Raw genomic sequence first — 14,075 nt, 5'->3', positions numbered from 1 at the left:
ATTTGTTAGACTTATTAGCACAAATCACGTTTTAAGTCTTAAACTGTAAATACGCCACTATTGTGCGACATAAAATAGTAGAAATAAATTAAAATGGAACTAAAAAAAAAACCATACTATTTTTTTATGGCTTTCCCCTCTTGTGGGTTTTGGCAGGAGGGATTTTGCCAATGACGACGTTTTATGACGTACAACGCACAAAGATAATGTTCGCTGAATAATGAATTTTGATTTGATAAATTAATCTAGGTTTATCAGCCAACAGTAGCTTTAATACTTACCCATCCGCTGCCCCTAAATTGAATAGAGACAAAACAGATATAGTCGTCATGTTATTTACGACTTCTTTATCATTATAAGTTGACATTAAATCTTGAATGTCGCCCCTGAGTACAATGGCGGTACTCAGGGAATAAATGCACTAAATCAACAAGGTTACCCTGACAGACTGTAAAAAGAAAATGTCAGTCTTGGGTAGAACGAAACGTCGCGATGCTGAGATTGAGCTTTTGACCGTGGAACAAAAGACGTACGATGTTGACGAAAACAGAAATAAACGAAATGCCTTTTCAATTCTTGTTTTGTATAGCTTTTATAAAACTGTTGTAGTACTCCTCAGAATGAGTTCCTAAATACATCGAAATATTCAATAAGTGTTTAGCGGTTTAGTTTAGGGTAGGTTGAAAAGTAGGTCTATATGTTGTTTCATAGATAAGTATAAGTCGTTAAGTCTATTTTTGAAATTAGAACATTTTTGGTGTGGCACGGTAGCATAGAGTTGCAACAGACACAACCCGAAAGGAACACTCAGTTGCACACCTAAGAGGTGATATAACAAAATTATATTATTATTTACATCGATTTTAGGAAGTCTTAAATCTTAACTAGTGAAAAAATATTGAAATCAATGAGTTAAATCACTAAGCCATTGATTTCAAAAAATTTTGTAACGTTGTTCCTTATCGGAAAAAAGTTTAAAATTTAGCCGTCACAGACTATACGAGTATTACTGCGACAGATGCAACTGTTTGATATTGGCGTCACATACCATATTACTGCGATAGATACAAATGTATGATATTGGCGTCACATACCATGCTAGTGCGATAGATGCAAATGTAATATATTGGCGTCACAAGCCATACTAGAGAACAGAACAGAACGAAACGGAACGAAACGGAACGGAACAAAATCGAAGACTGCGAGAACGCGAGAACACAGAACATAAGAACACAAGAGACGAGAGAAGAGAAAAGAGATAAAAGAAAAAAAAAATACCATGACCATGAGCATGATCATGAGCATGACCATGAGCATGAACATGAGCATGAGCATGAACATGAGCATGAGCATGAACATGAACATGAACTTCGTTCCAACCGAGTGTTCCACGACACACACCAGTGTGTTTTGTGTTTAGGTAACAGATCCACAAATTCTTATTTTTATGTTAGTAGTATTAAAGTTCTAAGTACTTAGTAAGTAGTCAACCTGACAAAATAGAATTGTATAAACGTAAAATTGCTTCCACAAGAAAAAATATATTTTGACACCACTGATATCAAAAAATCATAGAAATTCACATGTAAAAAATCCTTAATTGTAACATTAAATCCTTGCACATTATCTGTTAATAGTTAATCACGATTAATCAAATCAGACAATTTTCTACAATGGTAGCTCGTCAGTGGTAAATGGAATTCCGATATACCTAAATGGGTGACCTCTCAGACTCATACGAGCCTCAGAGCAAACCATCGAGGGGTATTCGTCAATAGTCCCTCGGAAATACTCGAAATAATTGGATAAGGCAGTGAAGGCGACAGGGTTCAGCGGGTTAGCCACGCATTAATGCTATTGTGGGGTATACTCGTGCTAAGGAATATACCTATATACTTCTGAACAGGTGGCGGCGGGCGGTAACTCTTCTTTAATTTAGTATTGACAGTCATGATTATGATGCCTCTTATCTACCTGACTAAGAAGACGATGTGTACATATAATAATATCTTATCTATACCCACAAAATACCTATCGGTGTTAACGATGAAATGAGACAACTCAAATAATATGAATTATATTTCAGAATAAGAGTTGAGACAGACTTCAAAGTACGTTTTCGAGTTTATATTCATAACTTGTTTATAAAAAGTAAATTACGTATATACAGCAGCAGCTTTACCACGAACTAAAGAACGTAATCAAGGAAGACTCTTAATCATTATTAAGCAATTCTATAGTCTGTTACCTTTCCCAACCAACGATCGGGCAGGCGCAACATGAGCAAAAAAAATCAACATAACCAAAAGCTGACTGATGAAAATGATTCGGAGAAGCGTAACAAAAATGGGTAGTGATTAGCGCTGCATGAGTTTCAAAGAGCCGGTGCTTACACTTACTGTCGATCGATATTAATCCCACACAAGGTCTACAACGAGGTAATTAAACCCTTTAAATGCGTTGATACTGACCATGCCATTCAAAATACGAGTAGATACTAGATATCCATATACACCCGGTCAGAGTTCAACTAAGTAATCTGTCCCACAATTAATACTTAGAATTTGTTACGTTATGAGATAATCTGGAGATAATACGGTAAACAGTTGAATGAGTTTTCCATGGCTGTCACGGCTGACATGCGTGGTGGGATAGCTATAATAATACATTATAGCTCCTAGTTATCTAATAATTACCCTTGGGGGTTTTTGGGGATAGTTACCTATGTTAATGTTACAAAGATGTTACAGTGATATTTTACAGGTAAATGTTAATCTTACCCTCTATGAATGCAAACCTGTTATGGTTAGTTGCACACTTTTTACAGGTTGCTTACATGCTACATTTTGTTCTAGTGCTCTTCGCTGCCACTAATGCGTCCTCTGGGAAGAGAGGCAGGGCTACTTACAATTCGGCGTACCAGGAGGCTAATTTAGGTATTTGTTATTGTAATATTTAATCTCAATTTACCTAGGTACCTACTTACTCCTTGAATGTTATTATAATTATATTTATTTTGGCGCTTGTCTACCGACTTAGGTAGGTACATGTAATGAATTCAAGGCTTTGCAACAATATTTACTGAATAGCAAAACGTTACCGTTCGGCTGCTACTCCTTCATTCGTACTCCTATTAAGAGCCCATCGACGTGACTACTCATGTTAAAAAAAACGTTTATGTATCTATTCATGATATATATAGGTATTAAATAATATGGCCATCCCTGTGTTCTCTTTTAATTACGATTTGTCGTGAATTCTTATGGAAAATATATACCTGTACAGGTGAACTTTCAGTCAGTGTTTAAGATAATTCGTCTGTGAAGCCTTTTACAAGCTAAGTATTACATAATTTAAAATATTTGTAAACCAAAAAGCTAAAAATTAAAAGAAAAAACAAAACTGGTACCTAAAAATACTTAGCTATATATAGGACAGTTTCCTCAATAAAAAATCCAATAAAACTTGGCTTTGATATGCCATGGGCCATTGTTGAGAAGTTTATTGGTACTACGTTCCTTTGGGAATTGTCTGAAATTGGCTAGTAACTCAGGCTTCAAACAAAACCAATAAGTATAAAGTTTACACATTAGCACGATCAAAAATCATTTTAAAAATGCGACCTTTTAGGTATCACACCACAACATGTTTGCATTGAACCTTAAACAAGAATAAATCTTTCAGTGTCGACGTAGGTGGCGCCCAAGTTACTGCCCTTTATTGTAGTAAATTTCTGCTGTTATGACTTTTCTTAAACATTTCGTACTCGCCGTACTTAGGTAATAGGTTCTTCCACTTTGTACTCGAGTGTCGCACTTAACGCTAAGTTCCGGGATTACGTCGCGTAAGATGTGGCACGGACGCCGCCGGCGCGCCGCACCGACCAACTTTTAATCCGTGTCTAAATGTCTAGCGTGCTTGGGAATATTAAACAAATTTTCCCATACAGTCAACATTTTGTTACTATGTAGGTAACCACTTATTTGATCGGCTACTGTGAATCAAAGTCATTTAGTTCAGTTAAATAACTACAGTAACTTAAGGCCAGGGACTTTCCTGTAGGTCGATAACTAAATAGGTGAGATGTTGCAGAGGTAAGGGCACCATTAGCTCGTAGCTAGTTGGTAGCTCACTCGCGTCTTATGTAAATACTTCCAAATATTTATTTATGTACATTTAATTAATTACTAATTCCTGTAATGTTTTATTTTTTCTAACGAATTTTAAATTAAGATCTTATTTGTTCCAGTTTAGGCCATAGATCAATAGTATCCTCTTAAGGTCTAATATTTTAATTAATTTTCAACACTAAAATTTATTTAGCATTTATTCGAGAGTTTTATATTATTATTACTTTTATACCACGTCGGTGGCAATCAAGCATACGGCTCGCCTGATGGTAAGCAGTTACCGTAGCCTATGGACGCCTGCAACACCAGAGATATTACACGCGCGTTGCCGCGTATAGATATGTAAGTTTGTGACCCAAAGACGGACATGTAACGTAAACAAATTAATTTTAAACACGGGGGCCACTTTTGGGGGGTAAATGAGAAAATTAAAAAATAAAGTTTTTAAAACTATAATTATCGTGTTACATATCAAATGAAAGATCTCATTATGAGAATCTCAAATTTTTTTTTAAATAATTTTAGGATAAACAGTTAACAGTTAATTACTTTGTTTTTGATCCGACCCCTACGGGTTTTTTAAAGACATTTCACTCACGTTTTATATAAAAAATACATTGTTTAAACTGTGTAATGTACGGAACCCTTGGAACGCGAGTCCGACTCGCACTTGTCCGGTTTTTGAAGAACCCCATACTGTAGCCCCTCGGGAAAACCTCGGCAGAGCTCATTCCACAGCCGAAGCGTCCGCGGGAGGAAATTCCTCTTAAACCGCACAGTACGCGACCATTTAGGTTTTAGAGTGTGAGGATGAACACCCTGCCGATGGCGAGCGGTGCGGTGATAGAAAGCGGCCGTTGGCATCATGTCAAACAATTCTTCAGAGCACACCCCATTGTACAAGCGGCAGAACACACACATGGCGGCGAAGTCTCTCCTAAGACTTAAAGGTTCAATACCGCTTGTGAGTTTGAGATCGTCGACGATTCGTACAGCGCGCCTTTGGACTAAGTCGAAGGGTCCAAGCTGGCATCCAGGTGCTCCTGCCCAAAGGTGACAGCAGTACTCCATATGGGGTCTGTCTTGCGATTTATATAGCAGTAGTCTTTGCCCCGGAGTAAAGTATCGCCTCGATATTTATTGTTTTAGTAACATATATGTATATTTCATTTTCAATATAAAACAAGCTGTTTTAATTAGAGTTTTCCCGGTAAATCCCGGTCAATATAAGTCTAGTGAAGCTGTTTTAATAGTTAAATAATATAAACTGTGGCGTCTCCTCTAGCTGCCACTGTCGTCATCTAACAGATGGCGTTAGGGAGCTAGGACGCAATTAGCTAGAAACCTACATCGCGGTTACGGAGTTTTAAATGTCACTTACTATATATACTCCTTCTGACTACCGCTCAGTGGACTTCGGTCCCCAGGCATAACACCCGCCTGGAGAGAGTACTCTCTATTGGTCCTCTCTCTACTTACTACAAAACAATTAAATATTTGTAGACATAAAATTCCTGATAAATTTACAACAAAGTCTCACCAAAAGACGCAGCCCGCGTTGTAAAAGAGAATTAATATACCATTAAATTCGCAAAGTAGCGTGATCGCGTAAATTATTTACGAATTTTACCTGAAATTACAGTAAGTAGCTCAGATATCAAATTATTCCCTTAATGTTTGCCAAATGGGTATATAATTGATTTTGTTTGTGGTAGGTATAGGTATTAGTCATCATTACAAAGGTTTTAGGTACGCCGGGGAAACTGTGAGTTTGCTTTTTATGTTTTGTTTACGCTTTCAAACACATGTAACTTGTTTATGATATTTTTTAAGAACCTTTCCGTGACTTATATTGACCGGGATATAGACCGTGATTACCTTTTGTATTATTTGTGAGCTCCCGATATTTCGAATATAAGTCTAGTGAAACTAACCGTGAATCATTCAAAACTCTAACCTTTCCGTGGTTATAACCGGTCAAGTGGAAGGCTGCCACAATTGTTTACGATGTTTAAACGTATTACAATATTCCTTAATTGTCACACTGAATTATTTGACGATTGTAAGCTAGGAGGATATAACCAAACGGAGACGCCACGTCTGTAATTTTCTGTACAAAAAAGTCTGCCGATTTTTGCGGGGGAGGGGAACGTCAAATGTATACGTAACGTAAAAATAGCCATGTCAGATAAACGTCAGTCCATACATTGTGTATGACCATTGGCCGACTATTTTCGACAGAGGGGAACGCCTGCTAATGGCTACTCCATTTGGTTATGTCCTCCTAGATTGTAAGACTAAAAATATTAGACAAAAAATACGTTTCCTAAGCTGTATCCCTTCCACTTTCTATTTTATATTATTTATATTTTTTGCACACTGTAAATTTCAACGTTATATGTATAAACGGGCCATGAGATATAACCCGCTGAATGCTAGATCTAAAAAAAACACAAATACATTATTGGGCTCTTCATAATGTCTGTTTTTATGCGACAACAGAAAACACACACTGCGAAAATTTCAACTGTCTACATAAACGGAATCCTACAAAAGAATTATGCTATTTTCACCCCTGTAAATGTACGCAGCAATATACAAAACACGCCGGTCTAAAGGATCATCTCACCAGAGCGTAGAATATTTAATAGTATTCATAACCCTCTGGTTATTCACACACATTCTGGTTGTCAGTGCTGAATGCTACTCATTTTTTGCGATTGATGTGGACTTGTGGAGTTTTGCTTCGAGACTGTAATTTTTTTACCGAGCCAAGGAACATCATTTTCAACCCCAAATTCAGCTTCCCATCATTTTCAGAAGAATTAAAAGAGTAACGTTGTTAAAAAATATTATGGTGGAATGCACTTAAATATGATAACGATAATGTTTGGGAAGCGATATGTAGTTGTGTAGAGCTTTGCAAAAGGACTTTCATTACGTAGACGTGTCGCCATTAAGCAGTGCCCATCTCGGCCACTGTCAAGAGATGCATTACGGTTACAATTTATTCAGAAGGTACAGTTTAAATTAAATTTGCAGTTGGATTGATTTGTAGACGCTTTTTGGCTATTCTTAAATTATTTGGCAGTATTATAACTGTAAGTAACAAACAAGCGCTTTTTAAATGAGAATACAAAAAAAAATTTCATTCATTCATTTATTTATTGTTTTTTTTAAAGGTATTGGGATATTTGTGGTTATGGTTGTATTTTATATAATATAACTTTAATTATCATTCAAAACTTTAAAATTCACGCTTTGCTCTTTAAAGAACAATGGCTTTACAGATCACTTCGAGTTGTAGTTATTATTATTAGATTTATTTCCAATATGATACTGAACTGTCAGTATCAAAAGTAGCATTTCTGACAGATCAGTATCATATTGGAACCAGATCTAATAACTAAAACTAGATTTGGCCCGTAAGTCTAAATTAACAGGCCCATTCGATTTTTAGTTATTAAATCCCATTTCAATATGATACTTGATACTATGACTATGAAAAGTGACGTTTTCGGTTGAAGGCTGACATAATGCGCAATTCAGCAGGTCCTCTAAAGGAGATTGGAACCATCTCATATTGGAATGATGTCAGATCCATGTTAGATCAGTATCACATTATATTGTTGGAATTGGCCTATAAGGGTCGACGATTACGCTGCGTCTTACGTAAGCGAACGACTCGCGAACGCGAAGCGAAGCGGCGCGGCGCGGCGGGCACACGGCGCTCGCGTTCGCAACGAGATCGCCCACGTAGGACACTTCATAGGTATGAAAGGATTGATACACGCCGCGCCGCGCCGCTTCGCGTTCGCGTGTTGTTCGTCTACCTACGTACTACGTAGAACGTAGTACGCTGCGCTAAACTTAATCAACGCGTGGCAAAGCTACGCCGTAGCACACCTTACTCTTACTCGTAGCATAATTATCTATTACCTAGTGACAGTGTTATTGTAGTCATTTATAATGTATTACGGATATATGGAGTGGAATAAAACAAAAGGGTATATTTGAATGCTGATGGCATATACAGTTTTTTAAGACTAATGTGTTTGTTATGAAAATCTGAAATAAAATAAAAAACCGGCCAAGTGCGAGTCGGACTCGCGTTCCAAGGGTTCCGTACATTACACAATTCAAACAATGTATTTTTTATGTGAAACGTGAGTGAAATATCTTTAAAAACCCGTAGAGGCGGGATCAAAAACTAAGTAATTAAGTCCGACTCACGCTTGACTGCACATTTCTAATAGGTTTTCCTGTAATCTATAGGTTTTTGCAAATTTTCTTGAATAATTTCTAAATTGTTTATCCTAAAATTATAAAAAAAAAATATTTGACATTTCAACAATGAGATCTTTCATTTGATATGTAACACGATATAGTTTGAAAAACTTTATGTTTTAATTTTCTCATTTACCCCCAAAAGTGGCCCCCATGTTTAATTTTTTTTTATTTACGTTACATGTCCGTCTTTGGGTCACAAACTTACATATGTATACCAAATTTCAACTAAATTGGTCCAGTAGTTTCAGAGAATATAGGCTGTGAAAGACGGACAGACAGACGCACGATCCTATAAGGGTTCCGTTTTTTCCTTTTGAGGTACGAAACCCTAAAAACTAAATTATTTTAAAACTTTCAGAAAATGACCATCTTATTTGTATAATGCACATGTATTATAGCGTTTAATAATCAAATAAGTGTGTGATGATACTCAAAACATTGTTCTACTAAATGCGTAAGTTTCCTATTTATATTCAAAGCGCTTGAGCAAATGAGCAATAATAAACTGATTTAAAATATTTAGTCAATCAATTTGATTTCTTCTGCAGTTGTAGCGCTTATAATACTTTGTTGGTTGGTTGGTTAATCTTCAAAAACCAAAACACAGCGTTTAAAATAAAATATGTTGAGAATAATTCAATATTAAAAATCAAGTTATATATATATATATATATATATATATATACTAGTAAAGTAGTATAATGTAATGAATAACATAAAGGTGATTTTTAAAAATTCAAATTAGTTTTTTTTTATCTGCATGTATTTTCATTAATCATTGCATACACGAGTCAAAATATATAAAATTAAATCTAAAATAACCCACCCTGGATCGTACCTGGCTCAAAGGTCCTTATTATTCCCGCTGCGTTTCGCCGCTGAACTGCAACCTGAGACCTGCTAAACCAGATACGACCCAGAAGAGGTTTTAAATATTTTTACAACTTATAAAATTTTATATTTATTACTTCATCTTCTATTATTTATTTATTAGTATGGCATTATGATTTATGAGTCGTTCTACAGTTATGTTTATTAATTTACAAATTAATGTCTAGGTTCTTCACCCATTGGGCTGCGTTATCACTAAACGCTATTAAGTCCAAAGGGTCACCAGGGTACATTCGTTTTGGGCACTCGTGAATTATATGGTGGATAGATTGTATAGGCGCTCCGCAATCGCATTCCGGTGAGTTTTTCCACCCACACCTAAACATGAAATCGCGAGATCGACCGTGCCCTGTGCGAAGACTGCGAAGTCTATTAAGTTGGCACCATTCCCGTCTTGGGGCCGAGAAGCCCCAATTATTATTATTATTATTATGTATTTATAATTGTACCTTCTATTATAAATACATAGTATATCGTGCACATGAGCGTGACAAAACACAAGTTATCATACATTGTGACAAATATTATGTTTACATTGAACGTTACATAAAATAATATTTTCAGTCAATGTGCCATGTGCGTTGTAAGCGAATTTTGTCTTTTTAAATGTATGTTAAGATATTTTTGTAACACTCAATTGTAAAGATATCTTTGACCTTGATTGTACATGTACATTATCGACGCAAGCCTTGTTATAATATTTTTCGGAATTGTGTAAATGTTATTATAATAAATCACAGCCCATTAGCTATAAAATATCAATATCTGTGAGACCGAGCTTCGCTCGGAAAACATATAAAAAGTCAAAAATGCGCGTTTTCCCAGAGATAAGACCTAGTTAGATCGATTTTTCGCCCCCGAAAACCCCCATATAGCAAATTTCATCGTAATCGTTAGAGCCGTTTCCGAGATCCCCGAAATATATATACTTACATATATACAAGAATTGCTCGTTTGAAGGTATTTAAAATATCATTTTAAATATCAGTTTTGTATTGGTTAGTGGACTCCTTTTCTTATGTCTCGTTAGCGTCCAATTAAAAATATATTGTAACAAGAAAAAAACGTTCGTTGTAACTATATTATGGCCGTATTTACGAAAAAGGTAAATATTAGAGGGCGATCAGATATATCCCGGGCGGTGCCAAGGGCTGGGGGTTATCACATTCGGCTTGTACGTCAGCGCGGGTTTTTTCATCTGACTTCGGCATGAATTGCCAATAAACGGCCCTCCAAATGTCGCCAGCACCCGGGTCCGTTCTCTAATAGGAATTGTAAATTCAATTTCAACCCGAATATTCCCACTGTATTAATAATAAGCTTCAAGTAATAACAAAGCTAGTAGGTGACTTGCATTTGATTTTAAGTTTAAGTCAAAATTCACAGCGTTTCTCGCTCCATTCACATTAACAATCTTATCAATTAATTATTGACATGCGGTCAATACCTATAGGGCTATAAAAATATAAATAATCGTTACTTACGATTTTGTCACTTTCTTCAGGCAGGCGGAAAATTTTAAAACATAACGTTCTTCCTTTTCACCTTATTTAAGTCTGCCATCATTATAGGCCTTTTTGATGGTGTTACCTTAATATAGAGCTGTAAAACGTTACTAACACAAACTTTTTAGAACAACACACGACGAATTTGCATGTCTATAGTGACATGACACCATGCGAAAAGCAATATTTCTAGATAAAATTAATACTGATTAAAACATAAAGTTGAAACGTTCTTCCTTTTCATCTTATTTAAGTCTGTCATCATTATAGGCCCTTTTTGATGGTGTTACCTCAATATTATAAAGCTTTAAAACGTTACTAACACAAACTGTTTAGAACAACACACGACGAATTTGCAAATCTATAGTGACATGACATCATGCGAAAAGCAATATTTCTAGATAAAATTAATACCGATTAAGTTGTTTTCTGCCGTGGCTTCTCTTCACGGGGGTAATAATAAAGTAAAAAAAAGACTATAATGTTCATAAGTTAAGCGTATCGCCATCTGGGCGCAGTCATAAAACGTGTAAGTCACTTAAACTCTGCTAGGCGGAACATTAAGGGTAGTACTTAAATCTTGTCTAAAATTGGCTAAGCTATAAATTTTGTTTAATGTCTGTCGGAACGAGCTGACACAATAGGAGAAAAAAGCTCGTGCGGCGCGGCGGACAGGATTTCCCGTCACAAAGGCGACACCCTCGGAGATGCAGGGAGCACACCGCTTAACGAGTGTCCGCTGTGTTCAATAGAAAAATAAATCCCACCAAAAACATTTTCATATAAAATGTTGCCAAGACGAAACCTAATAATATTATATGGCTCGCACTGTTAAAAAGTTATCAGATCTCATGTAGAGCCAAGCTTCTAACTCTACAAGCCCAATATGTGGCTGTTTCATTAACTGTATTCACAGAAAAGTACTAATAAACAGCTTACGCCCATATGACTGTCCGTCAAAAGTTTTATTAATAAGTTATGCGTATTTATGACAGTTGAACTTCCACAAATTTTTAATAAACACAATACTTCGAGTAAGAAATCTATTGAACGTATACACTACTGAGTTTCATTATATAAGGCAGTATAATATTTCAATATTGATAAATTTTTACATCTCCCTAAGCTTAAATTATAAATTTTAAAACAAACGCCCCCAATATTTATGTTAATAAAAGTACCTAAGCACTCAAACGTGGTAACGGTGAAAGGCTTATTTTATTAAATTTACGACCAAAAAGGTATAGAATATTTTATGCTCACTATTAGTGCCTTGGAGGATATAACCGAACCGCCTTGTCTGTAATTTTCTATACAAAACAGTGCAGATTTTTGCGGGGGATGGGCACGTCAAATGTTTATCTGACATGGCTATTTTTACGTTACGTATGTAACGTAAAAATAGCCATGTCAGATAAACGTCAGTCCATACAATGTGTATGACCATTGATCATAGTTTCGACAGAGGGGAACGCCTGTTAATGGCTACTCCGTTTGGTTATATCCTCCAAGATTAGTGTTATTCGTAGATGTGAGATAACCGTGATGAATCGATTTCCCCATACAAATGATTGATGGCGTCGACGTATCAAGAACGTCACGCGACAAGATATCGACTTCTTTTCAGATTGTACCTTCAATATTTTGATCAATGTATAAATTTATTTTAAAAATTGTTTATTTATATAACGTTTAGCGATGATAAAGACATTGCAAAAATTAATCACAATAAGTGATTTCATATAAAAATACTTATAATAATAATGCTCATAACCTGAAATAGATATCATGTGGCCGCATGGTGGCCGAGGCGGGAATCGAACCCGCGTCGTCAGAAAGTATAGATAAATTAGTAAGAAAGAAAAGTTACCTACAGCTGAATAATTTATCTCCAAGCGAAAGATTATATGCTTTTCCGATCACATTCTCAACAATGGATAAAAATAAGCTCTAGACCATCGCGTGTTGTCATGTCGAAATGACCACATCAAGAGATACCTTGCGATTTCATTTGTTACAAAACTTTCTTTAGTTTACCATAGCTGCAGGACATGACAGGAAAAAAACAAGTATTTTTTTAGTGTCACGCTAAAATGTTTGTGTCTAAACTGAATAGGGCTTGTGTATAAATATGTATAAAATAAATAAAAGCACCGAAATCAGAACACGGATATAAATTATAACAGATAAATAATAATAAAACTAGCAAAAAGCCGAGCTTTTTAGGGACTCGCGGAGTTTTTCTACCTCATCATAAGGCTAAAGCAAATCTGACTAACGTCCAGACATACCTAACAATCATAAAACTGCTACACGCTCAAAAGATTAGACAAGGTATATGTTGCAGCTCTAGTTGAAGTCAAAACAAGGAAGCGCTGGAGCATCTTCATTAAGCGCAGCTTAAGACAGCTGTTTGCTTGTCAGGACCACCCCCTTGTTCAACGAGTCCACAAGCTATATTAACTACTTATGCCTTTAGAAATCAACGTGCGCTGGTGGTGTTAAACCAGTGCATTTAACTATGAGCAAATAGGTAAATTATCAAACTCAACAAATTTATTTTGCATTTCGTGACTGCCTCGTGTCAAATTGCTGGTTTGTACTCCAAACTTTGTAGGTGGGTAGGCGGATATTTTAGAGCCTTTTCTCAAATTTTTAGGATTTGATTGTAAATTCTGTCTCAGGCTGCTAGAGATCGGCAATAAACTTGTCATACAACACGTCAACAGTGGATAAATAATACGTTTTCTATCAAAGCCATTTATAGTTAGGTACTAATTTTAATTGAGGCGCATCACAAGTAAAAACCGGCCAAGTACGAGTTGGACTCGCGTTCTAAGGGTTCCGTACATTACACAATTTAAACAATGTATTTTTTATGTGTCTTCGTCTAATGTCTTTAAAAAACCCGTAGAGGCGGGATCAAAAACTAAGTAATTAAGTCCGACTCACGCTTGACTGCACATTTCTAATAGGTTTTCCTGTAATCTATAGGTTTTTGCCCATTTTCTTGAATAATTTCTAAATTGTTTATCCTAAAATTATTAAAAAAAATATATTTGAGATTCTCACAATGAGCTCTTTTATTTGATATGTAACACGATATAGTTTAAAAAAACTTTATTTTTTAATTGTCTTATTTACCCCCTAAAAGTGGCCCCCTTGTTTAAAATTCATTTGTTTACATTACATGACCGTCTTTGGGTCACAAACTTACATATGTATACCAAATTTTAACTTAATTGGTCCAGTAGTTTCG

General features: G+C 35.8%; 1 protein-coding gene across 2 annotated transcripts in view; it reads left to right on the top strand.

Annotated features, from left to right (window-relative positions):
• Positions 1–14,075, top strand: part of LOC134756116 (dopamine receptor 2) — a 161,447-nt gene that overhangs the window by 39,051 nt on the left and 108,321 nt on the right. For both annotated transcript variants that reach the window (XR_010129105.1, XM_063692935.1), the window contains exon 2: positions 2,856–2,936. The gene's annotated coding sequence lies outside the window, so the exon portion shown is untranslated. The remainder of the gene's footprint in view (positions 1–2,855; positions 2,937–14,075) is intronic.

Source organism: Cydia strobilella, chromosome 1 (genome assembly GCF_947568885.1).
Source record: "Cydia strobilella chromosome 1, ilCydStro3.1, whole genome shotgun sequence".
NCBI lineage: Eukaryota > Metazoa > Arthropoda > Insecta > Lepidoptera > Tortricidae > Cydia > Cydia strobilella.
This window is presented reverse-complemented; position numbering and strand designations above follow the sequence as displayed.